The sequence below is a fragment of the Mirounga leonina genome, unplaced genomic scaffold, assembly GCF_011800145.1.
Source record: "Mirounga leonina isolate KUSES-001 unplaced genomic scaffold, KU_Mleo_1.0 Mir_168, whole genome shotgun sequence".
Lineage (NCBI taxonomy): Eukaryota > Metazoa > Chordata > Mammalia > Carnivora > Phocidae > Mirounga > Mirounga leonina.
Window position 1 is genome coordinate 11,779,035 of NW_023270426.1, and position 23,390 is coordinate 11,802,424.

General features: G+C 40.3%; 1 long non-coding RNA gene and 1 pseudogene across 2 annotated transcripts in view; one reads left to right on the plus strand and one right to left on the minus strand.

Annotated features, from left to right (window-relative positions):
• The window catches only part of LOC118016583, a 452,221-nt gene that overhangs the window by 280,164 nt on the left and 148,667 nt on the right, over nucleotides 1–23,390 (minus strand). The gene's annotated exons all lie outside the window — the stretch shown is intronic.
• On the plus strand, nucleotides 14,439–14,614 carry LOC118017246 (annotated as a pseudogene).

Below are 23,390 nucleotides of genomic sequence, written 5' to 3' on the forward strand. Positions count from 1 at the left end.
AATAGCTGTGAGAGCGGTGCTAAAGCGGATACAAAGAATGTACGTCCTTTATGAATGAAGAACGAAAGCAGAAAGCTGAAGTGTTTTTCTGTTCCCTGCATGAAGAATGCATTTCTCTCTTCCTCTCAATCTCTCTCTCTCTCTCTGTCTCTCTCTACCTCCTCTCCACTCCCTTTCCCATGCTCTCTTTTTCTCATTCCTGCTTTTTCAGGCTCTTTCACGCATACACTTATTCTTAACGGTAGCTTCTCAACTTTACTATGAAATAAAGTTCATGTCCTATGTATGCATAGCATAACATGTCAGCCCTTCCCAAAGCCCCCACAGTCCGGGAATGGCCCATCACCATGACAACCTGTAAACTTAGACATGATGAACATGCGGTAATTCAGTGTGGTCCCTCATCAGATGCTTGAATCCCCTCCGTGACACGCTTACATGCCTCCAGTGATGATGAACTCTACTCGCGGCCTGTCCCACTGACAAAATTCTTACTTGACAGTTGTTTTGTATATTGATCTAAAATCTGGTTCCCGATCGTTTTCATCCTTGTTTTAGTTCTGCACTTTGGAGTCACACAAATATCTAATCCCTTGTCTCTTTAAATATCTAATAGCAATTACCTGCCCTGTCAAAACTCTACAAAGCCTGGCTCGGAATTCTTCAAAGCTTTGCCATTACCAGCACAGATATAGCTTACTTGATCTTCGCAAAGGACAGCCCTCTTTGACAGCCACAGAGTCATTTTTTTTTTAAGATTGATTGATTGATTGATTTTAGAGAGAGAAAGAGCGAGCTGGTCAAGGGGCAGAGGCAGAGGGAGAGAGAGAATCCACACGCAGACTCTCCGCCCTACACAGACTCCGCATCGAGTCCGGAGCCAGACCTGGGGCTCGATCCAAGACCATGACCTGAGCTGAAACCGACTCAACCAACTGAGCCACCCAGGGGCCCCTCAGGATCATTTTTAGTGGAATCAGGATCTTCAATATTAAGGGCTTTAGCAATGCGTGCTTCTTTCTGGGAGCACAGCCAGATAAGTGAGGAGAGCAGAAGTGGGCAGGAGTTTCCAGAGGTGTCATGGACAGGTGGGGATGCGTTGGTGTGGCCACATAGCTAGCCAGCAAGTTTGCTTGGCTTGAGAAGAGGGTCTGCTCTCTGGGAAAAGAGCTGCAGGCTGGTGGGCAGGAGGCGGATACACGTCAAGGAGAATGCAAAGCTCAAGAATGGTTTGAAATTGATGACATGAGCAATAAAAGTTGCAAATGTCTGCTGTATTTGGCTATCGCTAATTTTCTAAGGTTTGGGGAGACTATAAAAGTCATTATTTGCCCAAATATTTAAGGAGTATTTGTTAAGCACCTATTGCTGCATGGGCACTTTTCCAGGCACTGGGAACTCCGTGGTGAATAAGACAGACCTTCAAAGTCCTTGCCCTCATGGAATTTACATTCTAGTGAAGGACACGGACAGCATACAAGCAAATACACACAGATTACCGTAGAGTGCACTCTAGAAAAAGAAAGCCATTTCTTTTTAGCCTCTTTTATCTTTACGCTTCTTATCCCTAAAATGAGCATAACCATCCTTAAAACATAATGCTATTGGAAGAATTAAATTAGGTAACATAACTAGCACCTGGCACAAAGTAGTTGCTCAACTAATCACTAAGGTTATTACGTGACTTTGGCCACCCACTTTTTTTCCCTGCCCCACACAGGGTTTGTCCCCAGCAATCTATGGGGAGGAAGAAGTTGGGGAGCTACACGTTGCCGGCTCCCCAGTTCTGCCTATTCTGTAGCCAGATGAGTCTTGTGCCATGTAATCCACACCAAGAGATAGGCTGCTAACGGTCATGTCTCCGCAGAAGAGTATGATGGGTATTAATGTTTCCTCCTGCCCTGCATCCACATCCTGACTTCACCTTGGGAAACTATCCTTCCTCACACTCAGCTCACACTTGGCTCACTCGGCTTACCAGTGAAGAGAGTCTGATCCAAGAGCCAAATCTCCCACCCTCCGTGATTGTTTGGGGGTAAGCCCAGTGACCAGGGATGGCCCCCCAGATAAAACCCTAGATCCTGCTGTGCAACTATCAGGAAGTGGTACATTTTTTCCACGGAACTTAAAATAGGGTGAATGTGAACTTGGATCTTCGAGGGGCCCTTTGTTCTGACAACACAGTGGGAAGAAGAACCAAAAGAGGGCAGGAGACTGGGTCTGGAGAGAGATGTGGGCCCACTAAAGTCACACTTGAAGCCAATGAATATATGAAACAATACATCCCATTTTTATGTAAGCTAGTTTGAATTTCAACTGGAGCTTCTGGCAGTTGAGGCTGAAAAAGTGCTTCTTCTATGTTTAGCTACAAGCTTATCAAATTTTCCTACAGCAAACATGGCCCGGACGTGGATGGAAGAAAGGTTAAGTGGTTCTTCAAGGACTTTTCAGTGACTGTTCCAAAGCCATACGAAGTTCAGTGTAGGGTGGCTAGGGTAGTAGGGGGATATCGGGTGCTGGCTTCCAATCAGCTACTTTACCCTCTCAATACCAACCAGGGCAGACTTCCTGGGCTGGGCTTTTCCATTCAACACAGATGTCCTCCATGTACTCTGCATGCACCGTGCTCATTCTCTCCCTCCTCCTTTTGCTTCTGTTCTTCCCACAACCATTCATCCACCTCCCAAAGCTAACACCAGGAGTATCCACCCCACTCCTCACTCCTTCTTTCCCAGAACGCTCCACAACTCTCTGTGCCAGGGTCCTCCTCTCCCTCCTGCCATGCAAGTCTATCACTCCCAGCTTCAAATGTCAGCGGCTTTTCTTAATTTCTTGGGTTAGTGAAACTCTATGGAAAGTAAGGTCTCTCTAACCCAATATCCAGTAAGGAGAGAAGCTACAGCTGCTTTCCCCAGAGGATCTAAAATCTAAAAACAGGGCGCCTGGGTGGCTCAGTCGTTAAGCGTCTGCCTTCGGCTCAGGTCATAATCCCAGGGTCCTGGGATTGAGCCCCGCATCGGGCTCTCTGCTCGGCGGGAAGACTGCTTCTCCCTCTCCCACTCCCCCTTCTTGTGTTCCTGTTCTCGCTGTCTCTCTCTGCCATATAAATAAATAAAATCTTTAAAAAAATAAAATAATAAAATAAAATCTAAAAACATTTGACTCTATAAGATAGCTAAGAAACCAACATCTTGACCTCATCATGGGGAAAGGCATTCCTGCACACCCAGGGCGAAGTGTGCGTTCACTGGTGACAAGAAGTAGGCTGGACAGAGAAGCCATTCAGTAGTGAAGTAAAATTAGAAGAACAGAAGGAGCAAAGATAAGAGTTTAGGCATGTACATAGGGTATATGGGCAGAGGGAGACCAGTGTACTAGTGAGACTTCTCAACTGGTTCAGACGGTTCATTTTTTAATAAGTGGAGATTGTGTTGGATTACCAAAGCAAAATGAGATCACAGAAGCTCTGAAAGCTAGATTGAAATGTATACTCCACCATCATAGGCAATAGGAACCAACCGTGGGTTCTTGAGAAAAAGAATCAACAAATTGCAGCTAGAAATAGGAATCAGGCAACAATAAACAGGAAAGGTTTGGAAAGAATGGGCCTAAAGTAGAAAAGACACTCCAAGAGCTGTTGTAGTAATTCAGATCCTCATGCGATTTTTTTTAAATATTAAAAATAAGTAAGTGTACAATGTTCAACTATCTATAAGAAGAAATCAAAGTTTATCCTGGTGATTTAACCTAAAACACCAGATGAATATCCAGTACCACACATCTCTACCACCACCAGCAAACATCACCAACGAGGGGACCATAGATGTTTGCCAGCATGCAACTTCTCACGTTAATTCTTTGCAGCATTCACGCCCAGGCAAGAATCAATGAAGATATCTCAGCATCTCTAATCTTTAAGTGTTTTCTATGTTGTGCTCATAAAGAATGTACTCTCAGATAGACATGGATGGTAAGGAAATTAAGGGGTTTTGGGTTTTTTTCCTCTCCATACATGGAGCATTTCATTTGTTCTTTTTAAATGACAAATCTACTTAGGGACAATGAGATCAATGTGTTAGTGCAGCTACAAATAGAGTAAGTAAAGTCTATAGGTTCTCTGTATAATCAAATGGGGGTAAGGGTGATTTCCTATGTACCATTTAAACATTTTCCCTATGTCATCTCTGGAGCAATTTTTTGGACTCATCTCAAAAAAAAAAAAAAAACTGCTTAAAAAGTAACATTTCACTAAAAGGCACGTTTTTCCTTCTTCTTCTTGTCAAGAGTGTTAAGATAAACACTGTACTTTCAGCAGATAAATAATCATTCCAAGAGACAGAAAATACTCTTGACATTTTTACAATAACAGGTTATTAATATAATTCACTGTGGCTGAAAGCCTGCAGAATACATTTATAATGCAGGCTGAATAAAGGTTAAGTGTATTTTCTGTTTTATTCTGCATCAAACATAAATACCTGTCATACCAAAACCTAGAGTAGACATAAGAACTTTCTTAGAAATCTATGAATCCCAGAGGAAGATGAGCCATTGAAAAAAATTCCTCTTCTCTAGATAAATTCCATATCAAGTAGACCTAGAAGCCAAGACTAAAACAAGAAAAAAAAAAATCACAATCAATCTCCAAGGTAATGTCTGTCAAAAATCACCCTGGATGCCCCAACAACACAATCCCACATCAGAATCACATTGCCTTAATGCTCTCACATCAACCACCTGAGAATGAGTCATCAAGGAAATCTGTGCTGTCTCTTTCCACAAAGACACTGCTCTTGGTTTGATTTTGTTTTGTTTTTTTCTGGGCAGCTCCTCAAGAAGAACATGAACAAACAAAAGTGCATATCTTGAAACATACAGACATCTGCCCCATTCTTCTGAAAATACCTCTTTAGGATTCTCAAGAAGTTGTGATCTTCAATTAAAATGAAACCAGAGATTATTTATATCCGTGAGCGCTCTAAAAATAAGCCAGATGACGGAGAGATTGGGTCTTCTACTAAAATATTTACAGGCCAAAGAATTTGAAGGGAAGCGGCTCTTGTTTTTCAAAGAACTTCTTTGCTCATTGTCGAATCCTGAGTATATATGAATATACATGGCTCTCAGCAGAGTAGCATACTCTTCCCATCCACTAAAGGAGAGATTTACAAAACACATTTGTTTTCCAAAAAGATTCTGTACTTTATAAAAGGAGGCACCATAGGTTTCCTTTAAAAAGCGTACTCCCTGCTGTGTTTAAAATTAGTCAATTTACAAAAATGTGAATTAGCCACAGTTCTCCAGAAATACATTTGTTGCCCCAAACAAGGCGCCCTTACTGAAAACTGCAGGTCTGAATATTAGTTCTCAGGAAACATTTATTTCAAGCTCTTCAGTAAAATAAAACAGCATTTAGAGTTAATAATCACTGGCTTGTATTATTAACCTGGCATAGGACAAAAACAACTCCTGAAATCTGCAATTTTCCTTCCGCATGTGCTGGCAGCTCCCTGCCATTCACACCCATCATCTGCCTTTTTAATCCACCCTAGAACACAAAAAAGGCAGGCCTCCCCTTAACGCTAGACTTTTTGGGGCACCTACATCAGGCCATGCATGTCCAGCCCCAACCCCGCCTCCTGCCAACTACCCGCCCACTCCGGACTCTTCCACTCGGCTTCTCCCACCCCCACTCTTTCCTTTCAGCTCTCAGCTCATTTCTTCAGGATGCATTCCTTGACCCCACCTCAGACTAGATCTCTCTCCTCGTCTCTCATAGCCACCTGTATTTTTTCTTCACAGCACTTGTCCAGAGTTTGCATTTAAATAACTGGACTTCTTGATGTGGTATATATACACAATGGAATATTATGCAGCCATCAAAAGGAATGAGATCTTGCCATTTGCAACGACGTGGATGGAACTGGAGGGTATTATGTTGAGCGAAATAAGTCAAACAGAGAAAGACATGTATCATATGATCTCACTGATATGAGGAATTCTTAATCGCAGGAAACAAACTGAGGGTTGCTGGAGTTGGGGGGGGTGGGAGGGATGGGGTGACTGAGTGATAGACACTGGGGAGGGTATGTGCTCTGGTAAGCGCTGTGAATTGTGCAAGACTGTTGAATCTCAGATCTGTACCTATGAAACAATGCAATATATGTTAAGAAAAAAAAGAAGAAGAAGAAGAAGGTAGCGGGAGGGGAAGAATGAAGCGGGGGAAATCGGAGGGGTAGACGAACCATGAGAGACGATGGGCTCTGAAAAACAAACAGGGTTCTAGAGGGGCGGGGGGTGGGAGGATGGGTTGGCCTGGTGGTGGGTATTGAGGAAGGCACGTTCTGCATGGAGCACTGGGTATTATGCACAAACAATGAATCATGGAACACTTCATCTAGAACTAATGATATAATGTATGGGGATTAACATAAGAATAAAAAATAAATAAATAAATAAATTTAAATAAATAAATAAATAACTGGACTTCTTTGACAAATATCTGTCTTCCCCATTCCTGGTTTCCTGAGGCAGAGACCATCTGTTTTGCTGATCATTTCGTCTCACTGCCTGGTGGCAGGCATAGCACACTTTCATCCCTTACTTTATCAGTAAACTTTACTAAAAACATACACACATTATCAATCACACTTCTTCAAAGAAGTGTACTGCCTACACCCATTCTTTTCCGCTCTTCTCAGTGTCCTTCTACACCTAGGGCTGCAATGAAACCAGTCTCCCAAGGTTTGCCAATGACCTTCTCCTAATGAACAAATTCAGTGGCCACCTCGAGCTCAACCCCATTCACGTTCCTTCAATGGATGTTGATGTCCTGCCCTCCTTCCCTTGATTTCTCCCTACCCATCTCTTTCTCGACCCTTTCCCTCTTCCTCTTGGCATCTCCTTGGGATCACCTTCCCTTTCATCCCAGCCTTTCCTTCTGGCTGACCTCTCTATCTCTGTTAATGATTTTATCATTCTCCCAGTCCCCAAGTTTTAGAGCTGGCCTCCCAGATATTCATTTAATCAATGCCAGGGGTTCCCTCGGGAAGATTCCTACTGTCCAAGTTCCAGTTCAGGTTCTTCTTAAGACTCCTGCACCACTTCAACCTGCCTCCCCACTTTTGTCTGTTCTGGGCACCACACAACCTTTTTCAAACACAGCTCAGCCACATCGTCCGTCCCTCCTTAACACGGCATCAAAAACTAAATAACAAAGCCTCAGTTTGATTCTAATGGACAACATGACATTGCCCCCCTAGAAAAACTGAATGATTCCTAAGCATGTCTAGCCGTTTTCTACTTTCTCACTGTTGGTCACACACAAACTCGTAACTACATCCATCCCATTCACTCCAGGCTAGCTAAGTTTTATCCATATTTCAAGAACATTGTAAATACCTCCTCCTCTCTGGAAGTTTTTCTGATGTCTTAAATGAATGGGATCTCTCACTCTTTCACCTCTCGTAAGCCTTTGTATTGGCTTGGTATCATAATTATTCATGCTCCAGAGATACCATCCTCATAAAGTCTTTAAGAATAAGAAGAATCACAGGCTTGTACCTCTGAAACAAATAATACATTATATGTTAAAAAAAAAAAAAAAAAAAGAAGAAGAAGATAGTAGGAAGGGAAAAATGAAGGGGGGGAATCGGAGGGGGAGACGAACCAGGAGAGACTATGGACTCTGAGAAACAAACTGAGGGTTCTAGAGGGGAGGGGGGTGGGGGGATGGGTCAGCCTGGTGAGGGGTATTAAAGAGGGCACGTACGGAATGGAGCATTGGGTGTTATACGCAAACAGTGAGTCATGGAACACTACATCAAAAACTAATGATGTACTGTATGGTGATTAACATAACATAATAAAAAAAAAAAAAAAGAAGAAGAGAGAGGTAGGCAAAAAAAAGACTCTTAACTATGGAAAACAAACTGATGGTCACCAGAGGGGAAGTGGGTCGGGGGAAGGGTGATGGGAGTTAAGGAGTACACTTGCTGTGTGATAAGCACCAGGTGATGCATGGAAGTGTTGAATCACTATACTGTACACCTGAAAGTAATATTACACTGTATGTTGACTAGCTGGAATTTAAATAAAAACTTTTAAAAATATTTTTAAAAAAAAGAATAAGAAGTATGTCTTAACTTGGAAAACGAGCACAGTGCCTTGAAATCCCAGATTATACTGGAAATCCTCCTTTAAGGACTATATTTTCCCTAGTAAAAAGATTCTCTGAGGGATTTGTTTTAAGAGTTTATTTTACTAGGGCTCTTAATTGTAAATAAATTACTTTGGAGAAATTATTGAAATTGTCAATTGGCATAAATCGAATTTTCAAGGGTATTTATTTCGATGGCTTCTAAGAGCATATGATGTTTTTGAAAGTGAGGCAATAATTAATAAGGCAAACAGATGAAGGGGTTCAGAACATATCACCCCCAAAATATGCCACTTTGGTAGAAAGCTCCTGAGAAACAGCCGGTGCAGAAAGAGTTCTATGACGTCTTCCTTCTACCTAAAAACAAGTCATGAAATTTCCCATGAGAAAAATGTCCTCCCTGTATCAGGAGGTGAAGAATATTTTCATCACAGACTGACAGTTGATGCCAAAATAGAGCTATCTAAACAAATCTACTAAAAATAACCCTTATCTCTATTAGTTTCCTAGTCTCACTGTCCCACAATTTACTGCCCTCCAACAAAATTCCTTTGTCTCGTCACTTCTCCACAAATGTAACATTTCATTGTTTTAAAAAAGTATATAAGCTCTTAGTTCTACCTGCTTCTTCAACTCTTCATTTCTTTTATGAGGACTCTTGTGTGCATGTAAGATATTAAATGAAATTTGTGTGCCTCTCTCCTGTTAATTTAACTTTCAGGCCCAGGCACAGACCTAAGAGGGCAAAACAAAGTTTAATCCCCCTTTCACAGGATGGAAGAATTTAAAGTTTTGAAGATTTAGTACTGGTACATTCAATACAAGTGCATTAAAAAAAAAATGTTTTTTAACCCATCAGGAACACCTTTCTTAATTAACAAAGTATAAGCCAAAGGCTCTCATAGGAGAACATTCTTCATTTATTCAAAAGAAAGGAGCAGTCACTTGAAGAGAGTTGCTGGAGCCTTTGGAGTCTTGTTACCAGAGAAATACCAGTGGGGTCTAAGGTCTCCCAAGCTAAAAGTTAACGGCCAGAACCTCCCTCTCAATCATTTTTCTACACCTACTACACAGATGAATAGGTAAAAGTCTGTTGTGAGTTGTGCTAAGACCTCCCACACAATCACTGAGGCTCGTTTATTTAGAACTGGTGGGCGTAAGCAATACAGAGTACATGTGTTTGAATGTCTTTTTCCTATATACATAAGGTATTGCTAATCAGTTACATGATACCCAGGAGCAAGAACATGGGGTTTCATCAAGAAGAATTATACCCTGAGGAAGAATGAAGCGGGGGAAATCGGAGGGGTAGACGAACCATGAGAGACGATGGACTCTGAAAAACAAACTGAGGGTTCTAGAGGGGAGGGGGGTGGGAGGATGGGTTAGCCTGGTGGTGGGTATTGAGGAGGGCACATTCTGCATGGAGCACTGGGTGTTATGCACAAACAATGAATCATGGAACACTTCATCTAAAACTAATTATGTAATGTATGGGGATTAACATAAGAATAATAAATAAATAAATAAATAAATAAATAAGAAGAATTATACCCTGAGTCTTCTGTTTGCAACAAAAGCTAAAACATTAACGCAGAGTAAAAATAAGTTTGTTGCATCTTAAAGTTTACAAATGGCTGGGAAACATCCACAAATTAAAAATGAACATTCTAAGAGTTATAGAAGTTTCTGGAGGATCTGAAGACTGAGATTGGTTTATGGCAATCAGTACAATTCCCAAAAGAACTTCATCTTTGTTATGATTGTTTTGTGAAGTCATTTTTTGGTGAGAAAAGTTTGCAGCACTACATCTGAGATGCCCAACAGATCCAGAATATTTACACACACACACACACACACACACACACACACACTAACTTTAAAGAAAAGAAAATTTGTTTTAATTTCTATTAGACTATTTCTTATGGACTCGAAGCTGTCAGACGTAGAAACATTAGCTTTTGTTGTGCCCAACTTTCTTGTGATACTATGCCTTTAAATTATTAATTTTTAAGGGAGGGACAAGGACATTGCTCCAAGCATTTTCCTAAATCGGCGTACTCTCCAGGATGACTGGAACAATGACAATGGCCAGGAGCCCATTGTTCAGTGTGACCTGCCTTACTGCAATGACCCAGGATGCCTGAACACGGATCTAAGGTTGTCTTTCTGGTTTCAGTTGCCCTGTTCTGTGGGCATTGTTGCTGCTTTAATTCAAGTATTGTCGAATCTAGTACCTTCAGTTCCTTTGATAATTTGCACGCGTTTTTTTTCTCAGAACAATGAAAGAATCGTCACAACTGTATCATTTTTCATAGGAGCCAAGTAGTCATTTGCTCGGGGACAAGGGTGCAGAATTGGGAAATCAGTTCTATCTTCCATTTTACAGTCGGCCATCTGAGCGTCGCGACCTCTCTGCCTTACGACATCAGTCAAGTATCTTACGTGCTCTTTGAAGCTGGTTGACTGTCATTGCTCTGAGATTTTCCAAACATGAAACCTCTGTAGGGGGGCATAGCTGGTGTGCACCATGGTTTCTCTGAGGCAATGACCCTGAGCTTTGGCGATGGGGAAATCCAAATCCTTTCCCTAGGGAGCCCTCAAGCTCTCTCTCTTTCTTCTCTCTGAGCCAGAGATTCTCAAACTGCCCTATCCTCCACAATCACCAGAGAAGCTGATAAAAATCAATCCACCCAGGCCTGACCCAGGCCTGCTAAAGCCAACTCTGAGAAGACCTGGAGAGAAAGCCCCTCCCCTTCGTCCCTGGAATGGGGCACCTTGAGGAGCTGTGGTTTGGAAAGCCTCCCCAAGGTCAAGAGAGACCCACAGATTGCTGCTAGTGTCTGAGATCCCAAGTATGCTGAAAAAGGGACAAATGTGAAAACGAGATTTCAAAAACGGTAAGATATTTTTAAAACTTGAACTAACACCTGCAAAATATACGTGCGTGTATACATTTGCATATATTGTCATATGTATATATTTATATATATACATATAGGCATACTACACGTAAATACTTATGCTGTTCGTATGACAATTTCAGGATGTATTAAAAAATTCCTTCAAATTGCACTCCAGACAGTATGGCCTATTGATGGACCAAACATATAAAATCACATTTTGAGTACATTCTTAGATTCTCCTAATGTATCCGTGTGCCTGTAAGTACAACCTAATTTGCAGAAAACATCAAAAGTCAGAATTTGAGATTTTATGAATGGGAGTGAAAGAGGGCTAAATGGTGCCAACCCCCAACACAGGCCTGCACTTAGAGACAATGAACAGAAAGCACCACAATACCTAGAACAGAATAAATGTTGGCTGTTATATAATTAGTTCCTACTCACTTCCCACAATGCCATGGGGGCAAATGTGTAAATTAAGAGACAAACTCTTGTGTTCATACATAAAAGTCCCAAGGTGATCTCTCCATCCGCCAACTTCTAATAACTCTTGTTTTGTTAAACATGAATTTGATTACATCCCTTGTTCAGTGTCTGTTTAGCTATATCTTTTCTTGTTTTTTGAGAGTGAAATTCTTTTGAGAGGAATTCTTAACTTCGTACCATAAATCCCCTAGAGAGATTGTGAATGCCATAAAATTCAATGTAAAGTGTTATATGTCTAGGTGTGCACTCCCCTTGCTTTGAAAGTGGCACCTATAAGATTTTCAAAGGGATTCATGACCTCCCAAATTTAAGATTTTCAACATAAACTATTGGTATGGCTCGCACCCATTTCAAGTTGAGCACACAAGGCAGCATCCCAGTCCCAGATTCTCAAGGTGCTTGATGACCAAGCACAAGCCAGGATCTGAGCCAGGATCTGATCTAGAATGCCTTGGACAGCCAGGTCCCCTTGGACTCTGTATGTGTTTCCTAGGCCTGCCATGACAAGGTATCCCAAACTGGGTGGCTTAAAACAACAGAATTTTGTCTCTCACAGATCTGGAGGCCAAAATTCTGAAATTAAAGTGTCGGCAAGAACACGCCCCTCCCAAAGCCTCTAGGGGAGGGTTCTTCTTGTCAATTTCAGCTTCTGGTAACAAGCGTCAAGCACTCCTTATCTACAGGAGCAACTCCAGGCTTGGCCTCAGTCTTCATATGGCCACTTGCTCTATGTGTCTTCTTTTTTTTTTTTTTTAAGATTTTATTTATTTATTTGAGAGAGAGAGAATGAGAGACAGAGAGCATGAGAGGGAGGAGGGTCAGAGGGAGAAGCAGACTCCCTGCTGAGCAGGGAGCCCGATGTGGGACTCGATCCCGGGACTCCCCGATCATGACCTGAGCCGAAGGCAGTCGCTTAACCAACTGAGCCACCCAGGCACCCCTCTGTGTGTCTTCTTATAAGGACATCAGTCGTACTGGATTAAAGGTCCACCGTACTCTGGTATGACCTCATCTTAACTGATTATACCTGCAACAACCCTACTTCCAAATAAGGTCACATTCTGAGGTATAGCGGGTTAGGACGTCAACATGTCTTTTGGGAAGGACAGATTTCAACCCATGGCAGGCTCTATTCTTCCATTGACTTTGCTGATAGACATGAAGGAAGCAAGGACAACCAGCAGGTACTGAGATTTTTCTCTGTCCTCCACCTGTGCTTGATACTTTAATCTTCACACACTCCATTTTTATCAACAAGGACACTGAGACTCAAGAAATCAGGTAACCTATTTAGTGATAAGGACCCATAAAAGGCCAAGTTTGAAAATGAATACAAGTTCCTGTGATGACATAGTGTCATTCATGTGTAGTTTTAGATAAAATTCATGCAGTATACAATAACAGATCCCTGAGCAAATACGCTCCCTGGGCAAATATAATTGTATTGCATGTTATAATGTGTTTTAGAAATAGAATAAAGTGACACCAATAAATTAAACTAAACACTTAGCATCTGGGTGAGAGATAATCACAAGTAGAGCAATATTAAAATAAAAAAGCTTACCATTAAAGGTCCTACAACTAGTATACTTATTTATGGCTTATTCAGAATTCTGTAAGATAGCATTCCTTTCAAGTTTTATATTCTACTTTTTGGTTATTATGGTGTTTTACAGCAGAAAATTTGTTAGAAACATAAAAGGGGATGCTTTGCCATCATTTTTGTCCCTGGGAAAAAATATGTGTATGTTTATATATTTATAATATATTATATTGTAATATATTATAGAATGAGCATAAAACGAAACATGGTAAAGAGGATTCTGTTATATGAAATCAATATTAGTAATTTACGACATAACAAAGTATTAAATAGCTAAGCTTTTGAACAACTCCATAAGGATTAGAAAATTCTTACACATCATTCATATGTGGTATTTAAGAAACAAAACAAATGAACAAAGGCAAAAAGAGTGATACAAACCAAGAAACAGACTCTTTTTTTTTTTTTAAGAGAAAGAGCACGTGGATGGGAGAGGGAGGAGTGGCAAAGGTAAAGGGAGAAAAAGAATCTTAAGCAGACTCCATGCTCAGCAGGTAGCCCAACACAGCCCTTGATCTCATGACCCTGAGATCATGACCTGAGCCAAAATCAAGAGTCAGTCTCTTAATCAACTGAGCCACCCAGGTGCCCCTGCACTAAGAAACAGACTCTTAACTACAGAGAACAAACTGACGGCTATCAGAGGGGAGGTGGGTGGTTGGATGGGTGAAATAGGTGATGTGGATTAAAGAGTACACTTATGATGAGCACTGAGTCATGTATGGGATTGTTGAATCACTATATTGTACACCTGAAACTAATGTAGCACTGAATGTTAACTATACTGAAATTAAAATTAAAAACTTAATTTAAAAAAGAGAGAGAAAAAGAGGGGGCACCTGGGTGACTCAGTCGGTTGGGTGTCCAACCTTGATTTTGGCTCAGGTCATGATCTCAGGGTCCTGGGATCAAGCCCCACGTTGGGCTCCATGATCAGTGGGGAGTCTGCTTGTGGATTCTCTCTCCCTCTCCCTCTGCCCGGTCCCCCATTCGCTCACACTCTCTCTCTCTCTCAAATAAATAAATAAATCTTTAAAAAAAAAATAAGAGAAAGAAAAGAAAGAAAATTCTTACACAGCTACTCTTGAAAAAAGCCATTTGACTTTTTACTGAAAGAGAGCATCTGGATGTATTAATTATCTTGATCTTGGTAATCATTCCACAATGCACATGTATATCAATCATCGTGTTGTACACTGTAAATACAAACCATGATATTTTTCAATTATTCCTCAATAAAGTTGGGAAAAAAGAGTATCTCAACACATTGGAAATCAAAATGACATGAGTTTCTCGGCCTTTAGGCTAAGATTAAGTGTAGTATCTGTTCTTATCAGTTTCTCATTTTCCAGACAAGGCACAGGGACAGTAGAATTATAATCCTCAATGATGTCCATGAAAATGCTAAAATTGGAGGATTTTAATAAAATGTAATTTTACTTTATTACATTTTATGCATAATGTTTTCTTAGTTCAAAATCTACACAGGCCAGTCTTTCATAATTCATAAAAGAAGCTGTGGGGAACAGCAGAAAGGGCATTAATCTGAGTGGGGAATGCAAGTGAAAGGTCAGGCTTGAGCAGGAAGGGGAGCAGAGAAAAGTAAAAAAGAAACCACAACACAGATCAGGAGACATGGGTGTCTGGCCCACACAAACAAAGCTCTCCATCAGACCTTCAAATAGGGGCGCCTGGGTGGCTCAGTAGGTTAAGCATCTGCCTTTGGCTCAGGTCATGATCCCAGGGTCCTGGGATTGAGCCCTGCGACAGGCTCCCTGCTTAGTGGGGAGTCTGCTTCTCCCTCTCCCTCTGCCCCTCCCTGCTTCTGTTCTCTCTCTCTCATGCTCACTCTCTCTCTCTGTCTCAAACAAATAAATAAATGAAATCTTAAAAAAAAAAAAAAGCCTTCAAATATTCAGATTCTGTCCTGAGTAAACCATCAGGGGAACAACCAGCACCCCAAGTTGCTCGATCACAATGAAGACTTGGTTCAAGTCTACTAGACTCCTTAAGGGATACAACCCACCCAAGTTGTCCCCAGAATTCATCCTTAATTTGTTTAAAAGATAAGAAAAAATATTTTGGATTGATGTGGATTATAGTCAGCATGTTGATTTCCAATAGGACTAAAAGAACAATAAGCTTCATCTCCAATACGTATATGACATTTCATGTGACTGTATGTTCACTTCATAGGACATGTACAGAAGAAGCTCTTTTGTGCCACAGAAAGAGCATAAACCTGAGGATAAATAGCCAAGCTTAGGTCTTCCATCCACCAGATATGTGAACTCTCATTTAACCCTCTGAGCTCTGTCTTTCCAATAGGTATCTTTCTTCCGACCCTTTTGCTTTATATTGTTTATGACAATTTCACTATCTTAAAATACATTTTTTTTTCTTAAATTAGTAATATCTTTACTTTTAAAAAGGTTGGGATGTGAAAAGGCATGGCCAAAAATTAATATTTAATGGGCTCTGCACTGGGTGAAGAAGCCTACTTAAAAAAAAAAAAAAGTCATATATTCAAAAAATCAGTGACCAGTCTTTCATCAAAACATGGTGAGTTGGGGGGCACCTGGGTGGCTCAGTCATTAAGCATCTGCCTTCGGCTCAGGTCATGATCTCAGGGTCCTGGGATCGAGCCCCACATCAGGCTCCCTGCTCCGTAGGAAGCCTGCTTCTCCCTCTCCCACTCCCCCTGCTTGTGTTCCCTCTCTTGTTGTGTCTCTCTCTCTGTCAAATAAATAAATAAAATCTTTAAAAAAAAAAAAAACATGGTGAGCTGGCAGATTCAATTAAGACCAAAAATAATATACTCTATCCCTTAACAAATTCCACCTTTAAAATTGCTGTAAATTTATCAAAAATGGAGGCCTAAAGAGAAAACAAATAAATTAGCATAAAATAATCTTTATTTTAAAAGGGCTATTAAGTCATCGTGGCATATAATCAAAGAACTAAACTGGTTTTATGACCAAAAAACTGATCAAATTCCAGAAATGTGCTACCTGCCACGCTTAAACACCTCTTTGCTGAAATAGAGAAATGGCATGGGATTTAGAGTCAGTTGTATGACCCGTATGCAATAAATACTGCTTTGAATTAGATGTGATTTAATTTGCCATGACTTCTGCATCTCCAGAAACCCACTAGGAGCTTAGCTGTTAAGATGAACTCAAGCATATAGTGCTTTTGTTAATCATTAATGGCCCTGTTCCACCAAAATTAAATTTCCACAGCTGCCCACCACAAAAGTTTGGTTGTCTCCTGAAGGCTAGAGTTAGAGTCTGATCCAATAACGGACAATGTAGCTCACCTTCAGTTATAAGCAATCACTCTGTAACCCTTAACCCTGCAGGTAAATGGATCCAACCCACTAACCAAGCATAATGTCATCAAGAAAACTACTCACAGTTTTCCAGTTACAGCAACAGATTATCAAACATACTGATTACTAAATTTCTAAAGAAAATTCAAGAAAAACAATCCGTCTCTCCTGACCCCATTACCTCAACCCCAATTCATTCTCTTAATTCAACTTGTAAGACCAGTCAAAATACAGTCATATTTGATAATAGGGAAATTATAATAGTTAGCATTTATGCAATGCTCCTATGTCTTTGATGTTTTACAAGCACTATTTTATTTAATCATCACAACATACCCATAAAGGAGGTAGTGGATGTTAAATCCATTTTATAGATAAAATTACTGAGGCTTAGTAAGAGTAAGTGTTTTCCCAAGTTCACACAACTGGAAGAGGGATTTCAATTGGTCAGACTCCAGAGCCCATGGTTAAGAATACATGCTCCAGAGCATCTATTATCAACATGAGAAGGTTTCCTTTATTTCTTTTTGGTGAAAAAAGAATTTTTTTTAACAGCAAGATTGTATGTTTTTAAATAGGTATGTGTGCATAAAGTAAAATCCACATTTATCCATAGAAGAATACCTGAAATGACATACTGGAGGCGTTAATGGTTCTCATTTCTGAGGGATAGAGTCATGAGGGAGAATTCATTTTTTTATCTGTATTTTCTACATATTTTTTTCATAGGCTCCACGCCCAACATGGGGCTTGAACTCAAGACCCTGAGATAAAAAATCAAATGTTCTACCCACTGAGCCAGTCAGGCACCCATGTATTTGCTAATTTTTCTACAACAATCGATAATAAAAAAGAACAAAGGTATTTTGGTTATAAAAATAACATGCCAGAGTTTACATTGTCAGAGAAGGAAATCACAGATTAGGCTCATTTTAATGATGAGTTTAACAGAAAACAGAAAAACTGAAGGCCTCGATGAAAATTAAATGACTGTAAAATAGCATGAAAAGATGCTTAACAGCACTCACCCTCAGGGAAATGCAAATCAAAACCACAATGAGATCTCACCCCACACCTGTCACAATGGCCAGTATCAAAAAGACAAGAAAGAACAAGGGTTCGTGAGGATGTAGAGAAAAAGGAACCCTCTTACAATGCTGGTAGGAATGCAAACTGGTGCAGCCACTGTGGAAAACAGCATGGAGGTTCTTCACAAAATTAAAAATAGAACTACCCTATGATCCAGTAATTCCACCATTGAGTACTTACCCAAAGAAAATAGAAACACCAATTCAAAAGATATTTGCACCCCTATGTTTATTGCAGCATTATTTACAATAAACAAGATATGAAAACAACCTAAGTGTCCACTGACAGATGAATAGTTAAAAAAATGTGGTCTATATAGAGAGAGAGAATAATAGCCATTTGCAACACATATGGATCTGGAGGGTACAATGCTAAGTGAAATAAGTTAGACAGAAAGAAAAATGCCATATGATTTTACTTGTATGCCAAATCTAAAAAAACAAACAAGCAAACAAAACAGAAACAGACTCATAGATACAGAGGACTAGTGGTCACCAGAAGGGGAGGGTATAGAGAGGTGGGTGAAAAAGGTGAAGGGGATTAAGAGGTACAAACTCCCAGTTATAAGATAAGTAAGTCTCAGGGATGAAAAGTACAGCATGGGAAATACAGTCGATAATATTGTAATACTGTTGTATTACAATGTTAAGAGACGGTGACCATACTTACTGTAGTGAGCACTGAGTAATGTATAGAATTGTCGAATCACTATGTTGTACACCTGAAACTAATAACATTGTATGTCAGCTATACTTCAATAATAAAAAAAAGTTTTTAAAAGACTATGAAATCGGTATGGATTAATAGAAGTTATATTAGGAAAGTCTTGTAGTTATATTTGAAATAGCTAAACATACCAATCTGGGAATCCAGTATTTTCTGAGGAGCACTTTACGAATCAATTTCTTTATAAATTTCTTTATAAATTACGAATCAATTTCTTGTCTTTAAAAGACAAGAAGTATCATAATGCTAGCCATGCTAAGAGGAGACTTCATTCATCTTAACAAGAAATTAACATTCTTGAGCAAAAATGATCATAGCATCTGACCTCTGATCTCCTTGTGGAAGGAAATTATATGTTCCAAATTCCTCTGTCTCTGGATAACATAACATTAAATCAAACAGTTGGAAATAGGGAAAGACTTAATATCTCTGATTGGAAACTATGAATCCAAGAGTAAATCTCCCTGGTTCCACAAACATGTCAATTTGAAGCTATGTTCCTGAACCCTCTATTAACTGCTTGATTTTATTACTGATTGAAATTTATATCAGGGATGATCATTATAGATATCGCATATTGTGATTCATTTATAATTTTAATAATTCAGCCTACACCATTCCCCATATGCAATAACTTCCTAAAATAGAGTAAGGGAGTGAAAATCAGGGATACTACATTTTTGTGTGTAGGCACAGACCTGGGTGCACTAATCATTTTTTTCTGAGCATGCCACCTCTCAGAGTGGGCCCTCGGGCAGCGAATCCTTGTTCCTTTGCCTTTCTGTCTGAAGTGTGAGAGACTGAGGATACAGTCAGTGTCCGTGGGTGAGGGTTAGAGGTAGAAATCATTCAGTGTCTCCCACAAGACGGGAATTTGGTACTAAAGAAAAGAAGGGGGGCACCCAGGTGGCTCAGTTGGTTAAGGGTCTGCCTTCGGCTCAGGTCATGATCCCTGGGTCCTGGGATCGAGCCCTACATCAGGCTCCTTGCTCGGCGGGGAGTCTGCTTCTCCCTCTACCCTTTCCCCTGGCTCTTGCTTTCTCTTGGTTGCTCTCTCTCATAAATAAATAAATAAATAAAATCTTTTTAAAAAAGAAAAGAAGGGGTCAGGAACTCAGTCATTTGAAATATCAGCATGATCTATATCGGCTCTGAAGAAATTTGTGTCAAAAGATAGTTTTTAAATAGGTAGAATCATGATTTTCATACAAATACCAAATGAATACATGTCAAGATTTTATTTAACTCATTAATTAATGAGAGAATCAGTAAGATGTCAAAAAAGAACTCTAATGAGTATCCGAAGAATTTCCTATATGGGCAATGCTGAAATGAATTTTGCTAAAAGATGTGGTCAATATCCAAGGCAATAAAATGTAATATTTGGAATTATCTCGGGGGAGGCATCAATTACATCCCACGTACTTGACAGAACTTGTTTGCATCTCCCAGGGACCAACTGCTTTATTCTGAACATCAAACCTCTACACCACCCAGTAATTTTTGTGCCCGGTTACAAGTACTTCACAATTTTTCCTATAACACTAGTACAATCTAGATGTCCCCTAGGCCACTCTTCTGGGTGTACATTCTTCTTTAATATCCAGTTTAATATCCAAGCCCTGGCCCCAACAAGTAGGCAATCCTGCACCCTCCCCGATGTAAATAACAGTTCCCCTTTTGTTTCCCTAAAGCACCACTAACAGAAGGGCTGTAGGATTTAACAGATTCCTCCCAAGGGTTTGGGAATAACAGAGAGGAAATGACAACACAGCATAAAACAAGATTTTAACATTCTTAATTTTTTTAAAGATTTTATTTATTTATTTGAGAGAGTGAAAGAGTACAAGTAGGACAAGGGGCAGAGGGAGAGGGAGAGAAAGAATCCTCAAACAGATGCCCCGCTGAGCACGGAGCCTGTCACAGGCTCAATCCCCCAGGACCCTGAGATCATGACCTGAGCCGAAATCAAAAGTCAGCAACCCAACCAACTGAGCCACCCAGGCGCGCCAAGATCTTAACATTCTTAAAGTTTATTTGGCTATCCCCACTCGTGGGAATTTCTCCTGCTTTACTCCATAGATCTCATCCAGTTGCTGAAACTCCACAAACCTTAGTTTCAGGGCATGTACAGCAGCAGAAGAACACCAAAATTTGACAGAACACTCTAGCGCTTTTCAGTCAAGGGCCTTCTTCCAGCTAAGGTCACAGTGGTGGTGGTGGTGGTGGTGGTCAGAGAGCTTGAGTTTCACAACCCAAAAAAGCCACTGTTAGGCTTTTCTAAATAACTCAGCCTGAATTCCCATCCTTAAGAGGGGAAGAACCAGCCAGAGCTTTGAAATTATAATTTTCCTTAACATGCTCCAGATCAAATCCTCAAACAGTGCTCCATCCACCACAAAAGTATCCAAGAGAAGGAAGAAATCGTAAAATGTACGTGTTCTCCATTTCTTTTTTTTAAAAAAAAAAAGATTTTATTTATTTATTTGACAGAGAGAGACACAGCAAGAGAGGGAACACAAGTAGGCAGAGTGGGAGAGGGAGAAGCAGGCTTCCCGCCGAGCAGGGAGCCCGATGTGGGGCTCGATCCCAGGACCCTGAGATCATGACCTGAGCTGAAGGCAGATGCCCAATGACTGAGCCACCCAGGTGCCCCAAATCTTCGGGTTTCTTAATTCATTCTTATTTTGGTAGGCCAGCCATGAATCCTTTCTTTAATCCAAGTGCTCTTAGAATATTCAGGATTAGAAAAAAAAATCAGCATCTGTCATTGACTAACCCAGGAAAAAAACATGCAATGTGTCCTAGTTTAAATTTTAATGTGTTTTAAAATGAGCTTTAAATTTCTGAAGTTGTTGATTAAAAGAGATGAAGCAGACCCAAAATGCTTTGTTTGAATTTTTTTCACTCAATGAACTTTGTGTCTTTTCCGGTAACACAAGTCTTGTTCTAAATTCAAAGTCTGAAAAAAAAAAAAAATGGGAACAAATAGAAAATCATGTGTAATCTTTCTTGATTTCCAGAAAGAACCTCTATTACATGGTGGCTTGTGTCCATCTCCTGTGACACATCCCCAGAGCACCAGCTATTGCCCCTTTTATAATAGGTTTTTGTTTTTGTTTTGTTTAGGTTTTTTGCTTTTGTTAGTTTAATGCTTGCTTTTCCCTAAAGGCTGCAATTTTCTGGAAGCAGAATTATCTCTGCCCTAGGCCCTGTCATATCCAGAGTGCCTAGTGTGGTGCATGTCTCGTAACAGGCACTCAACAGGTATCGGCTGTGGAAAGAGGACTGTTCTCTATGCATTTTTATACATATAATTTTTTTTAAAAGATTTTATTTATTTGACAGAGAGAGACACAGCGAGAGAGGGAACACAAGCAGGGGGAGTGGGAGAGGGAGAAGCAGGCTCCCCGCTGAGCAGGGAGCCCGATGCGGGGCTCGATCCCGGGACCCTGGGACCATGACCTGAGCCGAAGGCAGACGTTTAACGACTGAGCCACCCAGTGGCTCCATTTCCAAGCGAACCGCATGAGTCATGTCACTTTTGCTCCGTGATAGGACAAGTAGTGTCCATAAATCAGGCTCTAAGTACTTTTAAAGTTTAGAGATAAAAAATAAACTATTAATACGTAAATCAAATTTCACAATGTTATTAAATCGCCAGTTAGAGACATATTTCTTCTGAATATTTCTAGAAGTTAAAATTACGGACTTTAGAACTTCTAAGATGTGGACAATAATAAAAGTGGCTCATTTTTAAATGTATTATGTACACTTCGGAGCTAAGACGGCTTAAATCAGTGACACCTCTTCGGCGAATGACACAAATCATCAAAACCAAGGATGAAAGGACAAAAACAATACAGTAAAGGAAAATGCAAGGAAGGAAATCTCCCTTGTTTATTGTTGTTATTTCAAAACTCTCTTAAGGGCAGCACGTCTTGATTCTCATGCCCTCATGTAGAGAACGTAGGAGCCATTTTATAGACAAAATAACTCGGGCATACGGAGGCTACATGGGATTTGTCCCCCATAGAGAGTCTGAAGTAGGAGGTCCAAGTCTGGAAATTACATCATCTGACTCCAAACTCAAAGCTTATTCTTTTCCACCATGCCATTTTAGGTTACAGAACATAATTTTAATTATTGCAATATAGGTGTAACCAACCACATAATTTTGGAATTGTCTAGCAAATTCAATACCCTTACTACTAACACCCTAAATTTCAAGTTGACTAGAAATTTGCAATAAAACCTCAGCACCCCAGAGAAATACCCTAGAACTGTAAGACCCACAGCTGACAGAAGCAAATATTCCCATAATTGCTATCAGCCCTCTAATCATTGTCCCTGACTCCTCAAATCTTTTACCACTTGGTTGTACTTCTAAATGCTTGGTCTTGAATTACCTACCTACTATAGAGTTGGGGAACCTGAAGTACCTTGTTCAGGGGACTGTGATTGTTACATCATCCTTCCCATTCAAATCACTGCACAGAAGAAATGTTGAGGGCAATGATTAAGCCCTCCAGCGACTACCTTGATAATCTGACTGCTAAATCCTTTCAATTGCACTGATCTTCAACACAAGAACATCCTTACTTGCAGCCAGGCTATCATCCCAGGCCATTTCCCTTTCTACATTGCTGCTACATTTTCCCCCACATGCCTGCCTATGCAGGATCAGCTCATAGTAAATCTATACGCAGCACAGGAAACATCCCACAGATAATGAATTTTACTGATATCACACAAGAATGGTCAATCATCACAGCTCCATTACCCTCATGCTGGCAGCATAAAATAAATTATCACATTTGCTAATGTTCTTATAGTATGTGCTCTTTGGACGCTTTGTGTTATTTTTATCCTGGCTGTTCTTTGGAGATACTTAGTTATTCCAAGAGAGTGGGAGAAACAGAGGAAGCTAGCACATGTCAGCTTCTCCCATGGTGAGATCTATCTACCTGACCCAAGATAATATTCTTTTTTTTTTTTTTTTAAGTAGGCTCCACACTGGGTGTGGAGCCAAATGTGGGGCTTGAACTCACCACCCTGAGATCAAGACCTGAGTTGAGATCAAGAGTCCGA